This window comes from Amphiura filiformis, chromosome 17, assembly GCF_039555335.1.
Source record: "Amphiura filiformis chromosome 17, Afil_fr2py, whole genome shotgun sequence".
In the NCBI taxonomy this organism is placed as follows: domain Eukaryota; kingdom Metazoa; phylum Echinodermata; class Ophiuroidea; order Amphilepidida; family Amphiuridae; genus Amphiura; species Amphiura filiformis.
Window position 1 is genome coordinate 9,710,741 of NC_092644.1, and position 18,346 is coordinate 9,729,086.

Genomic DNA, 18,346 nt, shown 5'->3' on the forward strand with positions numbered 1-18,346 from the left:
AACCCTAAATCAATCTTAATCTGATCTGATCGTGCTAGGACTGGCTACAGATACGAATCTCCAGATATAGTCCTAGGTTGAAGCAAAAACAGCGAAACAGTCATCATACAGGGTGTCCGAAAATCATTGATATTTTATTCGTCATGCTGTTTTCCAGAAATTTTCTTGTTAAAACATGTATTGCAAATGTCAATGTTTACATTAATGGCATTTACCCGAGATTGGAGCACCTTTGTGCTCATATAGGTTAAAGACCACCAATAGGCCTGGGCGATGCATTGAAATACGACGAGGAACTATTTGTTTTCATGGCATTCGAAAAGACTGCATTAAAATCGCTGAAATTGATCAAGTTATATAGCCAAAAAGTACTTTTTAGAGTTTGATGCTTCAAAATGGTACATTTTCTCTCATTATATGACATTTTTGATGTAATAGTACTAAAATTCATACGCACGGCTTCGGTTTTTAGGAAATAGTCGCCCTATCATAGTGTAACTTTCAGCTTCGAGGGCGCACTGTCATTTTAAGGTGTTTACGGTTCAGTGCGTTAAAACAAGAAAAGTCTCAGGTCAACCTATGTTGAATTTTTGATCATTTGTCATCTAAATCATATAGTTTCACCTGATATTGGTGACATTGAACTGTGAGAGTTCTGAATATGATAAAATTCCACCCGAAATTAGGCATTTTCCCATTGAAACACGTGTAATACATAATTAGTGGTATTTAACCTATTATAGAAACACTGAATTCTATGGATCTGATATTCGTCATGGAGACTTTTCTAGCTATTTTTTGCTTACATTTCTCAATATTTAACTGTATTTGCCCTGGCAAGAAAACGTGCATCTTCTTCGACTACTAAGGTATGTTTTTAGAACCCGTTGAGGTAGTATGCCCCTAACGGGTTGAGTGGGGGGGGGACTTGTGGCATTAGTATTGGGTTTACGGCTGGTTTCTGTGATTTCAGGGCTTCTAAATTCAACAACCTTCGCTTGCCTGCGTATACATATAGAAAGCTTAATGATGATGAAAAATCAATGTTGATGATCATATAGACATGCCACTTTGTTAATTAGACCCACATGCACATTTTGTTGGTGATTTCCTTGCCCTAAATAACGCACATAGGCCTATACGTGTAAATACAGTATAGGCCTAGGCTAGGCATTTTGCTTAAGCTTTAAGGCGCATGTAAGGCCTACAGTCACGTGTAAAATAAAACCTAGTCTTTGTGTACACGTTGTCTACTGGCCTCTACAGCATCCTGTGTGGCCTCACTCTATCCTAACTCAAGCCGGAACCCTAACTTGATCTATAACTCTATTTTAAACCCATATCTAATCCTCGGACCTAGCCGTATCTCTATCCCTATCCAAGAGCCTATCCCTATAAAAACCCTATTCCTAATGCGAACCTGACCCTAATCAACAATTCTAACACTAAACAGCAAGCCTAAATCGGAACACTAACCCTAAATCAATCTTAATCTGATCTGATCGTGCTAGGACTGGCTACAGATACGAATCTCCAGATATAGTCCTAGGTTGAAGCAAAAACAGCGAAACAGTCATCATACAGGGTGTCCGAAAATCATTGATATTTTATTCGTCATGCTGTTTTCCAGAAATTTTCTTGTTAAAACATGTATTGCAAATGTCAATGTTTACATTAATGGCATTTTACCCGAGATTGGAGCACCTTTGTGCTCATATAGGTTAAAGACCACCAATAGGCCTGGGCGATGCATTGAAATACGACGAGGAACTATTTGTTTGCATGGCATTCGAAGAGACTGCATTAAGATCGCTGAAATTGATCAAGTTATATAGCCAAAAAGTACTTTTTAGAGTTTGATGCTTCAAAATGGTACATTTTCTCTCATTATATGACATTTTTGATGTAATAGTACTAAAATTCATACGCACGGCTTCGGTTTTTAGGAAATAGTCGCCCTATCATAGTGTAACTTTCAGCTTCGAGGGCGCACTGTCATTTTAAGGTGTTTACGGTTCAGTGCGTTAAAACAAGAAAAGTCTCAGGTCAACCTATGTTGAATTTTTGATCATTTGTCATCTAAATCATATAGTTTCACCTGATATTGGTGACATTGAACTGTGAGAGTTCTGAATATGATAAAATTCCACCCGAAATTAGGCATTTTCCCATTGAAACACGTGTAATACATAATTAGTGGTATTTAACCTATTATAGAAACACTGAATTCTATGGATCTGATATTCGTCATGGAGACTTTTCTAGCTATTTTTTGCTTACATTTCTCAATATTTAACTGTATTTGCCCTGGCAAGAAAACGTGCATCTTCTTCGACTACTAAGGTATGTTTTTAGAACCCGTTGAGGTAGTATGCCCCTAACGGGTTGAGTGGGGGGACTTGTGGCATTAGTATTGGGTTTACGGCTGGTTTCTGTGATTTCAGGGCTTCTAAATTCAACAACCTTCGCTTGCCTGCGTATACATATAGAAAGCTTAATGATGATGAAAAATCAATGTTGATGATCATATAGACATGCCACTTTGTTAATTAGACCCACATGCACATTTTGTTGGTGATTTCCTTGCCCTAAATAACGCACATAGGCCTATACGTGTAAATACAGTATAGGCCTAGGCTAGGCATTTTGCTTAAGCTTTTAAGGCGCATGTAAGGCCTACAGTCACGTGTAAAATAAAACCTAGTCTTTGTGTACACGTTGTCTACTGGCCTCTACAGCATCCTGTGTGGCCTCACTCTATCCTAACTCAAGCCGGAACCCTAACTTGATCTATAACTCTATTTTAAACCCATATCTAATCCTCGGACCTAGCCGTATCTCTATCCCTATCCAAGAGCCTATCCCTATAAAAACCCTATTCCTAATGCGAACCTGACCCTAATCAACAATTCTAACACTAAACAGCAAGCCTAAATCGGAACACTAACCCTAAATCAATCTTAATCTGATCTGATCGTGCTAGGACTGGCTACAGATACGAATCTCCAGATATAGTCCTAGGTTGAAGCAAAAACAGCGAAACAGTCATCATACAGGGTGTCCGAAAATCATTGATATTTTATTCGTCATGCTGTTTTCCAGAAATTTTCTTGTTAAAACATGTATTGCAAATGTCAATGTTTACATTAATGGCATTTTACCCGAGATTGGAGCACCTTTGTGCTCATATAGGTTAAAGACCACCAATAGGCCTGGGCGATGCATTGAAATACGACGAGGAACTATTTGTTTTCATGGCATTCGAAAAGACTGCATTAAAATCGCTGAAATTGATCAAGTTATATAGCCAAAAAGTACTTTTTAGAGTTTGATGCTTCAAAATGGTACATTTTCTCTCATTATATGACATTTTGATGTAATAGTACTAAAATTCATACGCACGGCTTCGGTTTTTAGGAAATAGTCGCCCTATCATAGTGTAACTTTCAGCTTCGAGGGCGCACTGTCATTTTAAGGTGTTTACGGTTCAGTGCGTTAAAACAAGAAAAGTCTCAGGTCAACCTATGTTGAATTTTTGATCATTTGTCATCTAAATCATATAGTTTCACCTGATATTGGTGACATTGAACTGTGAGAGTTCTGAATATGATAAAATTCCACCCGAAATTAGGCATTTTCCCATTGAAACACGTGTAATACATAATTAGTGGTATTTAACCTATTATAGAAACACTGAATTCTATGGATCTGATATTCGTCATGGAGACTTTTCTAGCTATTTTTTGCTTACATTTCTCAATATTTAACTGTATTTGCCCTGGCAAGAAAACGTGCATCTTCTTCGACTACTAAGGTATGTTTTTAGAACCCGTTGAGGTAGTATGCCCCTAACGGGTTGAGTAGGGGGGGACTTGTGGCATTAGTATTGGGTTTACGGCTGGTTTCTGTGATTTCAGGGCTTCTAAATTCAACAACCTTCGCTTGCCTGCGTATACATATAGAAAGCTTAATGATGATGAAAAATCAATGTTGATGATCATATAGACATGCCACTTTGTTAATTAGACCCACATGCACATTTTGTTGGTGATTTCCTTGCCCTAAATAACGCACATAGGCCTATACGTGTAAATACAGTATAGGCCTAGGCTAGGCATTTTGCTTAAGCTTTAAGGCGCATGTAAGGCCTACAGTCACGTGTAAAATAAAACCTAGTCTTTGTGTACACGTTGTCTACTGGCCTCTACAGCATCCTGTGTGGCCTCACTCTATCCTAACTCAAGCCGGAACCCTAACTTGATCTATAACTCTATTTTAAACCCATATCTAATCCTCGGACCTAGCCGTATCTCTATCCCTATCCAAGAGCCTATCCCTATAAAAACCCTATTCCTAATGCGAACCTGACCCTAATCAACAATTCTAACACTAAACAGCAAGCCTAAATCGGAACACTAACCCTAAATCAATCTTAATCTGATCTGATCGTGCTAGGACTGGCTACAGATACGAATCTCCAGATATAGTCCTAGGTTGAAGCAAAAACAGCGAAACAGTCATCATACAGGGTGTCCGAAAATCATTGATATTTTATTCGTCATGCTGTTTTCCAGAAATTTTCTTGTTAAAACATGTATTGCAAATGTCAATGTTTACATTAATGGCATTTTACCCGAGATTGGAGCACCTTTGTGCTCATATAGGTTAAAGACCACCAATAGGCCTGGGCGATGCATTGAAATACGACGAGGAACTATTTGTTTTCATGGCATTCGAAAAGACTGCATTAAAATCGCTGAAATTGATCAAGTTATATAGCCAAAAAAGTACTTTTTAGAGTTTGATGCTTCAAAATGGTACATTTTCTCTCATTATATGACATTTTTGATGTAATAGTACTAAAATTCATACGCACGGCTTCGGTTTTTAGGAAATAGTCGCCCTATCATAGTGTAACTTTCAGCTTCGAGGGCGCACTGTCATTTTAAGGTGTTTACGGTTCAGTGCGTTAAAACAAGAAAAGTCTCAGGTCAACCTATGTTGAATTTTTGATCATTTGTCATCTAAATCATATAGTTTCACCTGATATTGGTGACATTGAACTGTGAGAGTTCTGAATATGATAAAATTCCACCCGAAATTAGGCATTTTCCCATTGAAACACGTGTAATACATAATTAGTGGTATTTAACCTATTATAGAAACACTGAATTCTATGGATCTGATATTCGTCATGGAGACTTTCCTAGCTATTTTTTGCTTACATTTCTCAATATTTAACTGTATTTGCCCTGGCAAGAAAACGTGCATCTTCTTCGACTACTAAGGTATGTTTTTAGAACCCGTTGAGGTAGTATGCCCCTAACGGGTTGAGTGGGGGGACTTGTGGCATTAGTATTGGGTTTACGGCTGGTTTCTGTGATTTCAGGGCTTCTAAATTCAACAACCTTCGCTTGCCTGCGTATACATATAGAAAGCTTAATGATGATGAAAAATCAATGTTGATGATCATATAGACATGCCACTTTGTTAATTAGACCCACATGCACATTTTGTTGGTGATTTCCTTGCCCTAAATAACGCACATAGGCCTATACGTGTAAATACAGTATAGGCCTAGGCTAGGCATTTTGCTTAAGCTTTAAGGCGCATGTAAGGCCTACAGTCACGTGTAAAATAAAACCTAGTCTTTGTGTACACGTTGTCTACTGGCCTCTACAGCATCCTGTGTGGCCTCACTCTATCCTAACTCAAGCCGGAACCCTAACTTGATCTATAACTCTATTTTAAACCCATATCTAATCCTCGGACCTAGCCGTATCTCTATCCCTATCCAAGAGCCTATCCCTATAAAAACCCTATTCCTAATGCGAACCTGACCCTAATCAACAATTCTAACACTAAACAGCAAGCCTAAATCGGAACACTAACCCTAAATCAATCTTAATCTGATCTGATCGTGCTAGGACTGGCTACAGATACGAATCTCCAGATATAGTCCTAGGTTGAAGCAAAAACAGCGAAACAGTCATCATACAGGGTGTCCGAAAATCATTGATATTTTATTCGTCATGCTGTTTTCCAGAAATTTTCTTGTTAAAACATGTATTGCAAATGTCAATGTTTACATTAATGGCATTATACCCGAGATTGGAGCACCTTTGTGCTCATATAGGTTAAAGACCACCAATAGGCCTGGGCGATGCATTGAAATACGACGAGGAACTATTTGTTTTCATGGCATTCGAAAAGACTGCATTAAAATCGCTGAAATTGATCAAGTTATATAGCCAAAAAAGTACTTTTTAGAGTTTGATGCTTCAAAATGGTACATTTTCTCTCATTATATGACATTTTTGATGTAATAGTACTAAAATTCATACGCACGGCTTCGGTTTTTAGGAAATAGTCGCCCTATCATAGTGTAACTTTCAGCTTCGAGGGCGCACTGTCATTTTAAGGTGTTTACGGTTCAGTGCGTTAAAACAAGAAAAGTCTCAGGTCAACCTATGTTGAATTTTTGATCATTTGTCATCTAAATCATATAGTTTCACCTGATATTGGTGACATTGAACTGTGAGAGTTCTGAATATGATAAAATTCCACCCGAAATTAGGCATTTTCCCATTGAAACACGTGTAATACATAATTAGTGGTATTTAACCTATTATAGAAACACTGAATTCTATGGATCTGATATTCGTCATGGAGACTTTTCTAGCTATTTTTTGCTTACATTTCTCAATATTTAACTGTATTTGCCCTGGCAAGAAAACGTGCATCTTCTTCGACTACTAAGGTATGTTTTTAGAACCCGTTGAGGTAGTATGCCCCTAACGGGTTGAGTGGGGGGACTTGTGGCATTAGTATTGGGTTTACGGCTGGTTTCTGTGATTTCAGGGCTTCTAAATTCAACAACCTTCGCTTGCCTGCGTATACATATAGAAAGCTTAATGATGATGAAAAATCAATGTTGATGATCATATAGACATGCCACTTTGTTAATTAGACCCACATGCACATTTTGTTGGTGATTTCCTTGCCCTAAATAACGCACATAGGCCTATACGTGTAAATACAGTATAGGCCTAGGCTGGGCATTTTGCTTAAGCTTTAAGGCGCATGTAAGGCCTACAGTCACGTGTAAAATAAAACCTAGTCTTTGTGTACACGTTGTCTACTGGCCTCTACAGCATCCTGTGTGGCCTCACTCTATCCTAACTCAAGCCGGAACCCTAACTTGATCTATAACTCTATTTTAAACCCATATCTAATCCTCGGACCTAGCCGTATCTCTATCCCTATCCAAGAGCCTATCCCTATAAAAACCCTATTCCTAATGCGAACCTGACCCTAATCAACAATTCTAACACTAAACAGCAAGCCTAAATCGGAACACTAACCCTAAATCAATCTTAATCTGATCTGATCGTGCTAGGACTGGCTACAGATACGAATCTCCAGATATAGTCCTAGGTTGAAGCAAAAACAGCGAAACAGTCATCATACAGGGTGTCCGAAAATCATTGATATTTTATTCGTCATGCTGTTTTCCAGAAATTTTCTTGTTAAAACATGTATTGCAAATGTCAATGTTTACATTAATGGCATTTTACCCGAGATTGGAGCACCTTTGTGCTCATATAGGTTAAAGACCACCAATAGGCCTGGGCGATGCATTGAAATACGACGAGGAACTATTTGTTTTCATGGCATTCGAAAAGACTGCATTAAAATCGCTGAAATTGATCAAGTTATATAGCCAAAAAAGTACTTTTAGAGTTTGATGCTTCAAAATGGTACATTTTCTCTCATTATATGACATTTTTGATGTAATAGTACTAAAATTCATACGCACGGCTTCGGTTTTTAGGAAATAGTCGCCCTATCATAGTGTAACTTTCAGCTTCGAGGGCGCACTGTCATTTTAAGGTGTTTACGGTTCAGTGCGTTAAAACAAGAAAAGTCTCAGGTCAACCTATGTTGAATTTTTGATCATTTGTCATCTAAATCATATAGTTTCACCTGATATTGGTGACATTGAACTGTGAGAGTTCTGAATATGATAAAATTCCACCCGAAATTAGGCATTTTCCCATTGAAACACGTGTAATACATAATTAGTGGTATTTAACCTATAGATACACTGTTCCGGTAAACATCCTACTCAAGACCATAGACTTTATTAAACATCACTGGTGCTGAACAGATAAATTAAACTTTTGTATGAACTGGAATTGGCTATTCAGAAAATAAGCACACACCCAGGAGCAAATTTTCAATAAATAAATGTCTGGATTTCCAAGTTTGCTGTTTGAAAACGACTGGGAATCCAATTATTAATGTTACTAGAAAAAGCTTGGAAATTCAATTAAATGAATAAAAAAACACGGAAGTTTTAAAGTAATGCTATCAAATTGTGGATTTCCGACTTTGAACCATCTTTCTGCTGGATTTTTTTGCATTTTTATACTTTGAAAGTATGGATTTCCAACAATTTTGGCTGGACAAATAATCCGGAATTCCGAACACCAATTATGGCTGGAAAAAAATCCGGAAATCCGAACTCCTCTATGAAGGAGAGGGTGTGCATCTATACGAGCGTACTTACAAAATACAAAAACTGTGCATACGACTTATTTGATTTTAAGTTATGAACCAATTATTACGAATTGAACCAGCAAGTGCTCACCAGATCGAAGTTAACAACCTATGGAAAATCGTCAATTATGAAGGCTATTCTGAACATGTATCGGTTTTGTTGCGCCAAGACATGAAACCCAGTAAACTGTACTATCTGGAAGCATTAGATATTGATTAAATTTTTTGAACATAAATAAGGCAATTTTATCATTTTCAGATATAAATCTATAATGATTTCCACATAGGTATGGGCAACCTTTAAATCAAAATTAGCCTTTATTTTCAGACCGTTTCCGACGCACTAAATCTGTATTCGATTTAACCAACACATATATTATCAAAAAAAAAAAAAAAAAAAAAAAAAAGCACGTAAGCGATGTGACGATGGAGGTATATAGAACTTTTTGAATGACCCTCATATATTTTCTGCAATATCCCAATATGGAGGTATTTTTATGCACGCATAATTTTTCCTCCTCCGCAAATGCCGACATTCGTCTCTTTTCGTCGCGTTGTTTAATATTTCACTACAATAGAACCAATCAAAATAAGGGACCGATCGTTATTTACGGCAGGGGGGGGGAATGGGTGTTTTGGCAAAAATATCGACAAAAATTTCGCGTTCCCCCTCGCGTCCGCTCAAAATTTTCGCGTTCCCCTTGTTTTCCCAATTTTCTCCATTTAAAATTTAACAATCCCCCTCCTGGTTCAACTAAAAATTTCAGGTTCCCCCTCAAGACACAAAAAATTTCGTGTTCCCCCTAAATTTACCCATTCCCCCCTGCCATAAATAACGATCGCTCCCTAAGTGAAATCGATAGGTCAAATAAGACATTATTTCACTTTGCTTGCAAACAATCGTGGTGTACGTAAATTTAATGCAAATGTACATGAAATAATAATAATAAAAATAAAAAAGAATATCACAGGTATACTTTTATAGGTCCTGTGGTTCTTGACTTACATGACTTACGTTGCAAAACAGGGTTGAAACAACAACACTTTTGTATAACGTACATAACTCATTAACAATAATAAATCAAGCAAGTTTTTAAAGTATATGATTTGTAGAATAAACCTTTGCAAAACATCAAAATGTTATCAATAATACATTGATTTAGACAATGAAAATCCGTTTTTTTGGCTGCTTCGACCAACAATACCGCATGTATACCCTTAAAACATAAAAATCCCCCAAAAACAGTTTTTCAAAAATTATGTAAACATCTTACCTGGCATAACTATCTATTTATCACTCGGAGTTTGCAACTGCACCTTCTCCAAAAGAATTCATCGATCGTATAACATACTTTCAAATCCACATTATTCAAATTTCAGATTTAAAATGGCAAAAATTCACTTTTTTTTTATATTAAAATGACCAAGCTTACAGCATATGTCTGTTTGTTGATAGTAGTATAATGTACAAGTGCGCATTCATATCAGTCATTTTTGTGGCTTTGAATAATATACCACACTGCTGACGTCACATGTCTATTCCTTTGAAATAAGAAAAAACGATGTGCAGTTTCTTAAGATTTTCCTTTGAATAAAAAAAACCATACAAAAACATACAGAAAATATGGTTTCCTTATGAAGCGTAAACTTCATGCTTGATCAATGGAATAATGGTCGGTCATAATCATGATGTGCAGTGTCAGTTGTTTAGTTAAGCTATTGAGTGAAGATTTTTTTTTTTATCTCAAAAGGGAGCCCCTGTAAATTCCTCACATTGTTGTTGTTATTCCTTGTGATATATTTTCTATAAAGAGGGGTGAATAGCTGACCAACCAATTTTACAGGTTGAACTTCGTATGTGAACAGTTTCAGGTAAGGTTTTAAGTTGTTGTTATCTTATTTCTTTAGAACTTCTCTTCTCACTGAGACAAAGCAATAATAACAAAATACAAATAAACAAAGGTGGCCAAATGGGTTATTCCATTTAAAATCCACACTACTTCTGTGGAAGATTTGAGAAATATCTTGTACATGAGGAGTATGAATTTCAAATGGAATGAACACATTAGGCAGCTCCATTTGAAACTCACCCTCCCTCTGTGGAAGATTCAGGTTGAATCTTTCTCAGAGGGTGTATGAAATTCAAGGGGAGCTGCCTAAAGTGTTCATTCCATTTGAAATTCATACTCCCCCTGTGGAAGATATTTCAAAAATCTTCCACAGGGGTAGTGTGGATTTTAAATGAAATAGCCCTATGCGACCAAAGGCTCACGGGAAAGTTTCAATCAAACAAAGATACACAAAATATCAGAGCTAACATCATCAGCGACTGACGAGGAAGTACCGTAGCGTCCCCGGTAAGTAGACATTACCATGGTAACTAATTGAACTAACTGATACAGTATAAAAATGCAACATTATCGGAAAAGAATTTTCTATTGCCTATACCCTATATGATAAACACTAAACAAATATATCTTTTATAATCATGATAATTCAATTAATACTTTATCACACGTCACACACACGGTATCTGATCATTTTTAAAGCTACATTTATTAAACAATTAGCTTTGTCATAAGGAAGCGTAATTTTCCTGTTATTTTTATACATACAATACAGGTTTCTTGAAAATCAGTGTGTGTATTTCATTGACTTAATTCCCGTAATTTTCGAAATCCAGCAGAACGTTCAGAATATTATTTCAACCCCTTTAATGAATAATTTTAATTGTAAGCCATTTTAATTGCTTAAAAGTATTTAAATCATAAAAAGATTAACCAAGAACAGATACGGAGTACATCCACGCAAATCCTCGATAGTATAGTGGTGAGTATCCCCGCCTGTCACGCGGGAGACCGGGGTTCAATTCCCCGTCGGGGAGGCTGATATTTTTTCTTCATCATCCCAAGTAAAGTCTCTGTCAAGTTCGTTCTCCAATTTAATTAAGGCTCACCTAAATTCTAGCAGATTATTTTTCACCCCCCCCCCCGCCCCACTTAAGGGTACACGACGTATTGTTGGTCGAAGCAGCCAAGAAATCGATTTTCATTGGCTAAATCAATATATTTAATATTGAAAAATAACATATGTTTTGCAAAAGTTCATTCTACAAATCATATAGGCCTACTTTGAAAACTAGCTTAATTGATTTATTGTTGATAATTTATTGTTTCAGCCCTCTTTGCAACATAACTCAAGAACCACAGGACCTATAAAAGTATATATGTGATATAAAAATTCTTCTACACACTCGCTATGAAATGATCAGTGCAATTTTTGCCAAAGCTCACTACCGTTCGCAAGATGTTGTGAACTATAGATCGCAACAGTTTAAAATAGTTGCAAACCTTAATTGTTTACAGACCGAAAAAAATGTAAGAAAACGAAAAAGTTCACGTCACGTGCCCTCAATAAACCCTCTTCCAAAATAATTCAGCATCATTCACAAAAAGAAATTCAAGAAAGTACCGTACTATTTTACGCAAGTATTGGATACCGTAATGATTATGTATTTAGACCTATTAAATTGGGAATCAAAGTTATATTTTAGGTCAATTTGGACAATGTTTGAGGGGAAAATGACCGCCAAGGCCAAAAATCTATTTAAAAAAATGGTATACATTTATAAAACTAACATATTTGAATCCAACATTCTCAATTACTCTAGTTTGTTTTATATTTTGAATTTTTGAATTAAAAGCAAATGCATTTACATGTCTTTCCATAAGTCTTTGAGCTCGACTTTTCCATTATTTAATCATGTTTATTCATGTAGATAATTTGAACGATTCATGCCTGTTATGAACGTTGTTGTTTCAGCCCTCTTTGCAACATAACTCAAGAACCACAGGACCTATAAAGGTATATCTGTGATATTTGAATTCTTTTATACACACTCGCTATGAAATGATCAGTGCAATTTTTGCCAAAGCTCACTACCGTTCGCAAGATGTTGTGAACTATAGATCGCAACAGTTTAAAATAGTTGCAAACCTTAATTGTTAATTTACAGACCGAAAAAAAATGTAAGAAAACTAAAAAGTTCACGTCACGTGCCCTCAATAAACCCTCTTCCAAAATAATTCAGCATCATTCACAAAAAGAAATTCAAGAAAGTACCGTACTATTTTACGCAAGTATTGGATACCGTAATGATTATGTATTTAGACCTATTAAATTGGGAATCAAAGTTATATTTTAGGTCAATTTGGACAATGTTTGAGGGGAAAATGACCGCCAAGGCCAAAAATCTATTTAAAAAAATGGTATACATTTATAAAACTAACATATTTGACACAAGGTCTAAGAATCCAACATTCTCAATTACTCTAGTTTGTTTTATATTTTGAATTTTTGAATTAAAAGCAAATGCATTTACATGTCTTTCCATAAGTCTTTGAGCTCGACTTTTCCATTATTTCATCATGTTTATTCATGTAGATAATTTGAACGATTAGTCATTCATGCCTGTTATGGATTAGTAATTATGACCAATCATACAAAGATAGTGAAGAGATCCTTCACTATCTATGGACCAATATAAGCTGTTGCGAAGAGTTGCACCAGCATGCCAATCCTCGATAGTATAGTGGTGAGTATCCCCGCCTGTCACGCGGGAGACCGGGGTTCAATTCCCCGTCGGGGAGGCTAATATTTTTTCTTCATCATCCCATTGAGTAAAGTCACTGCCAAGTTCGTTCATGTCAAAAGGCTCACTTTCTTGCAGATTACTTCTCGTTTTTCCCCACTTAAGAGTAGACGAGGTATTGTTGGTGTCTAAATCAATATATTATTGAAAAATTACACTTTGATGTTTGGCAAAAGTTCATTTTACAAATCATACAGGCCTACTTTGAAAACTTGCTTGATTTAATGTTGTTAATGAGTTGTTGTTGTTGTTTCAGCCCTCTTTGCAACATAACTCAAGAACCACAGGACCTATAAAGGTATATATGTGATATTTGAATTCTTTTATACACACTCGCTATGAAATGATCAATGTAATTTTTGCCAAAGCTCACTACCGTTCGCAAGATGTTGTGAACTAAATAAATCGCAACAGTTTAAAATAGTTGCAAACCTTAATTGTTTACAGACCGTAAAAAAAATGTAAGAAAACTAAAAATTTCACGTCACATGCCTTCAATAAACCCTCTTCCAAAATAATTCAGCATCATTCACAAAAAGAAATTTAAGAAAGTACTATTTTACGCAAGTATGGATAATGAGTATGTATTTAGACCTAATTGGGAATCAAAGTTATATTTTAGGTCATTTCAATTTTGGTTAATATTTGAGGGGAAAATGGCTGGCAAGGCCAAAAACCTATTTTTTAAATTGGTACATTACAAATATAAAACTTAACATATTGACACAAGGTCTAAGAATCCAACATTATCAATACTATAATTTGTTTTATATTTTGAATAAAAAGCAAATACATTGACATGTCTACCAAACTTACTTTTTCCACTCTTTAAAACTAACATATAGGTCTAGAATCCATTTATCAATTACTCTAGGCCTATATTTTGAATTTTTGAATTAACAGCAAGTGCATTAACATGTCTACTATACTCTTTCCATAAGTCTTTGAGCTCGACTTTCCCATTATTGCATCATGTTTATTCATGCAGATAGTTTGAACGATTAGTCATTTATGCCCGTTATGGGTGAGTAATCACGACCAATATAAGTAGTTGCTAAGTTCTGCGTTTACCAAGTCAATCCTTGATAGTATAGTGGTGAGTATCCCCGCCTGTCACGCGGGAGACCGGGGTTCAATTCCCCGTCAGGGAGGCTTATTTTTTTTTTCATCCACAAAATTAACTGTGAAACTCATTATGCTGTCTCCATCACGCCTTTTTTGTAGCGGATTTTTTTCTTTCTTTCTTTCTTTCTTTTTTTTTTTTTTTTTTGCCCAATGATTTGCAGGGCCATGGAAATATGTTTTGCTATGTATTGCAAATTCGGAGACCACGACAAGGGAAATGAATTATTTAACACCTAATTAAGTAAAACATATACAGGTGCATAAATGACCTCGATGACCCCTTCACCGGAAGTAATTCAGTACCATTTCCAAGATAGAAATTGAAGAAATGCCTTGGATTTGATTCTATTTGACCTAATTTACCTTCGTGTGCAATAATTTTCAAGATTGTTTCAAAGATTTTGGATAAAACATGAGGGCCTACAGCAGTCTAATTCTAAGCATATACTTTCAAAGTGGATCAAAGTGTAAATAATTATGTGATATTTAATTATCAGATCCAAAGTTTAGGCCTATTCAAGATATGAATAAGCAAAATTGCACATTTCTTGATTTATAAAAATGTAATTAATTATTTTTTCCTGAAAATTATTACGGTCTCTTCCTTTATTCAAAATTACATGGTCCTTGAATTCCTAAAATTCCGAAACTCTGTAAAGTGTGCAGAGGCCTGCAAGTTGGCATACACTCTAAATCCCAATTTTTAAATAAAATATTTATCCTAATGATACACCTGAATAACCGATTATTCAAACTATTTAATGCGCCAGCTTATAATATTATAATTCTTAAGGAGGGTTGGAGAAGAGCATGGCCTAGCGGTGTTTGCACTCATATATTGAGACAAATAAAGCTGACACACAAGAGGAATGGTATGGGTTATATAAAGGAGACCACAAGGCTTGATATGCATGATAGGGTGTGTCATTTGCGCCACATCTGCATGATTTTTCTCGGGAGGGGAGAATCGGAGGGGGGGGGGGGCGACCAAAATTTCGTTTTGCTCTATATCTTTGACAAATTAATCAAGAACCGCAAGACCTATGTAGATATAATTACATTATTTACTTTCTTGGCTCATTTCCTCTCAGATCAATTAGGCATAAGACTGCACTTTAAAAAAGTTGAAAACGCGCGTGAAATTGGGCAAAAAGTACCCAAAACAGGCTAAAATTAAATGAAGTTGCGGAAGTTTTGACAAAAAACACATGAATTCAGTTTTAAAATAAAAATTCTCATGCCTGATCAATGTATAGATATTAAGTACAATAATATAGTCCAAGCAATATATTTGATGCCAAACCAAACATTAAGAAGTGTACTGTAGTTTTTTAGTTAATATAAATAAAACTGGTCAAACATTTCTCGTGCCACCCACTCGCCTTAAACAGTATATTTAAGTTCAATAACCGTATAACTAATTTTAAAGTGGTATCAGGCTGTAAAATATTTGAGAGGCTTATAAGTTATAATATTATTAACATTTTAATCTCAGGTTAGAGACTTTGTGGTTCTTTATGAACAAAAACAAAATAACAGCAACGTCAACAAAAAAAAAAAAAATACAAAAAATACAACAACAAAAAAATGCAAAAACAAAAAAACAAAAAACAGCAACGACAACAAAATAATGAATCCAGAAATGAATTGTTGGTCTTAAATTTCCAGTATCAGCCCTGTTATCACTATCAATATTTACATTCAGAAAGATTATACATCAATGCAGTTATAAAGATTGCTTGGTCTATCACACTGCTCGTTATAATTATGACTTGTTACATAGGACTGTGCAAGCACGCAAATCCTCGATAGTATAGTGGTGAGTATCCCCGCCTGTCACGCGGGAGACCGGGGTTCAATTCCCCGTCGGGGAGGCGATTTTTTTTCTTATTCATGATATAACTAGTTGTCCAAACAAAGCTGTAAAATATTAACTTTTTTATAATTATTTTAAGGGGTGGGACCGTGGGGTATGAACGTTTGGACAGTATTTATTTTGGAAAATTAGAGCACATCAGACATATCGAATTGCATTCTGAATACGAAGAATGTCCTTCTGATATCAAATAATTTTGATTTTTTGAAATTCGTAATGTAATAGGAGCCTACACATTTTATGGCAAATGATAAAAATTGATATTTTTGATATTTAACAGTACTCGAAGTAAACTTTATTAAATCTGATGGGTTATACTTAAAATGTATGTAGGTGGGATGAAAAGCCGACGATCAACTGAAAATTGTGACCTTTCGTATTGAAGATATGGATATTTTTTTCACAAAACACCCACAAAAATTTGGTCTTTTGGGAAAAAAATCCATATCTTCAATGTGAAAGGTCAAAATTTTCAATTGATCGTCGGCTTTTCCTCCCAGCTACATACACTTTAAGAATATATCATTAGATTTTACTTCGAGGACTGTTATATATCAAAAATGTGAAAAATATCAAATTTCAATAATTTGTCATAAAATTTGTATTATATCGTGAATTTCAAAAAATGAAAATTATTTATTATCAGATTTTTTCGTATTCAGAATGCAATTCGATATGTCTGATGTGCTCTCATGTCCCACAAAAAATACTGCCGAATCGCTCAAAACGCTCATTCCAGATCCCTTAAGCCGGGCATTTTTCAAAGTAAAGAGGCTAATTTAATAAAATGTCTAAAACAAAGTATTCATCACCAAAAGCAGAAAGCAAGGTCAGCTGACATAATTTCACAGAAATATTTGCTTTTATATTAACATCTTGAGCTAGCATCAAATTCAAATTTCACACCATGCATGCAAGCAAATAATAATTTCTTCCACCAAATTATGATCAATATGGTTAAATTGGTAAATGAAAAATGTGCTTTTTATGTACACAAAATGTAATTGAAAATAAAGTGACACAACACGTTATGTAACAAATGAAAATGGTAAATCGAATTCATACAACACAATAAAGAAAAAAAATTGATTCATCCCCGTGGTTCTCTACGGTTGGGTTTTACGTAAAATGTGGCAATATATCGGTAGAAAATAGGGGGTAAATTGCGTCTAAAAAGCTATCTAATAGGCTGGTTTGGGAAAATATGCTTATTGCTCAGTAGTTTAGAATTGGGGTGTTTCGAATTTGTTCTTGATCTGAATATCCCAAAAAAATGGTCACATGTTCAAAAAAATGTTCACATGTTCACATGTTTACATGTTCACATGTGAAAGGCGCTGTATAAATACCAACATTTATTTATTTATTTATTTATTTAATATGGACCTGTCAATTTTATGGACGAGTCTGTTATAGGAAGAGACGTACTAGGCCTACTCCTCATTCCAGAAAAATATACAGCACTAATTTTTTGGGATTAAAAAAATATTATCAAGCTCTGCAAAATGAAACATAGCTCAATCCTAATCATAAATTTAGTACTATTTGGCGATAAAAAAAAGTTCACTTTTTTACTATTTTCTAGAAATTTTGCTCTAATTCCCACTTTTTTTATGTGTTACTATATAACTAAATGATTGGTATAAAAATGAAGTCTTTTCCAAAAATTAGAATGCATGAACTGAAATTAGTCTTATTAGTACAGGTCTTTGGGCTTGATTGTCACAGTATACGAAATACACCCTAAAAACGCATGTTTTTGGCCCTTAATTCCAAAAATTGACCAAATCTTCAAATTTTACTTTTATTGCCAGTTATGACTAACTAAAGGATTAGGCTTTAGCTATGTTTCATTTGGCAAAAAGGGACAATATTTTTTTTAAAACAAAAAAAAGAAGAAGTTATTTTCTGGAATAGGGAGTAGACAGAACTGCGAACACACAATATGTTAGGCAATTACTGTATAGTTGTAGTTGTTGACTATTACTATTTACTAATAATATGATTATGTTTTTAAAGTTAATGAAAGCATTGATGTTTTAAAAGCCATAATATACGATTTCAGTCAAATTTAAATTTTGTTATTATTTTCCAAATATTATGGCATATTAATAGTAACTGTAAGGAATGCT

General features: G+C 35.1%; 1 protein-coding gene and 4 non-coding genes across 28 annotated transcripts in view; 4 read left to right on the forward strand and 1 right to left on the reverse strand.

The window, feature by feature from the left end:
* The window catches only part of LOC140136902 (voltage-dependent calcium channel type A subunit alpha-1-like), a 471,089-nt gene that overhangs the window by 381,776 nt on the left and 70,967 nt on the right, over window positions 1-18,346 (reverse strand). The window lies entirely within an intron of this gene.
* Trnad-guc (transfer RNA aspartic acid (anticodon GUC)) lies at window positions 11,375-11,446 on the forward strand. The gene has a single exon. It is a non-coding gene; the product is annotated as a tRNA-Asp (tRNA).
* Window positions 13,140-13,211, forward strand: Trnad-guc (transfer RNA aspartic acid (anticodon GUC)). The gene has a single exon. It is a non-coding gene; the product is annotated as a tRNA-Asp (tRNA).
* On the forward strand, window positions 14,293-14,364 carry Trnad-guc (transfer RNA aspartic acid (anticodon GUC)). Its single transcript has one exon. It is a non-coding gene; the product is annotated as a tRNA-Asp (tRNA).
* Trnad-guc (transfer RNA aspartic acid (anticodon GUC)) lies at window positions 16,141-16,212 on the forward strand. The gene has a single exon. It is a non-coding gene; the product is annotated as a tRNA-Asp (tRNA).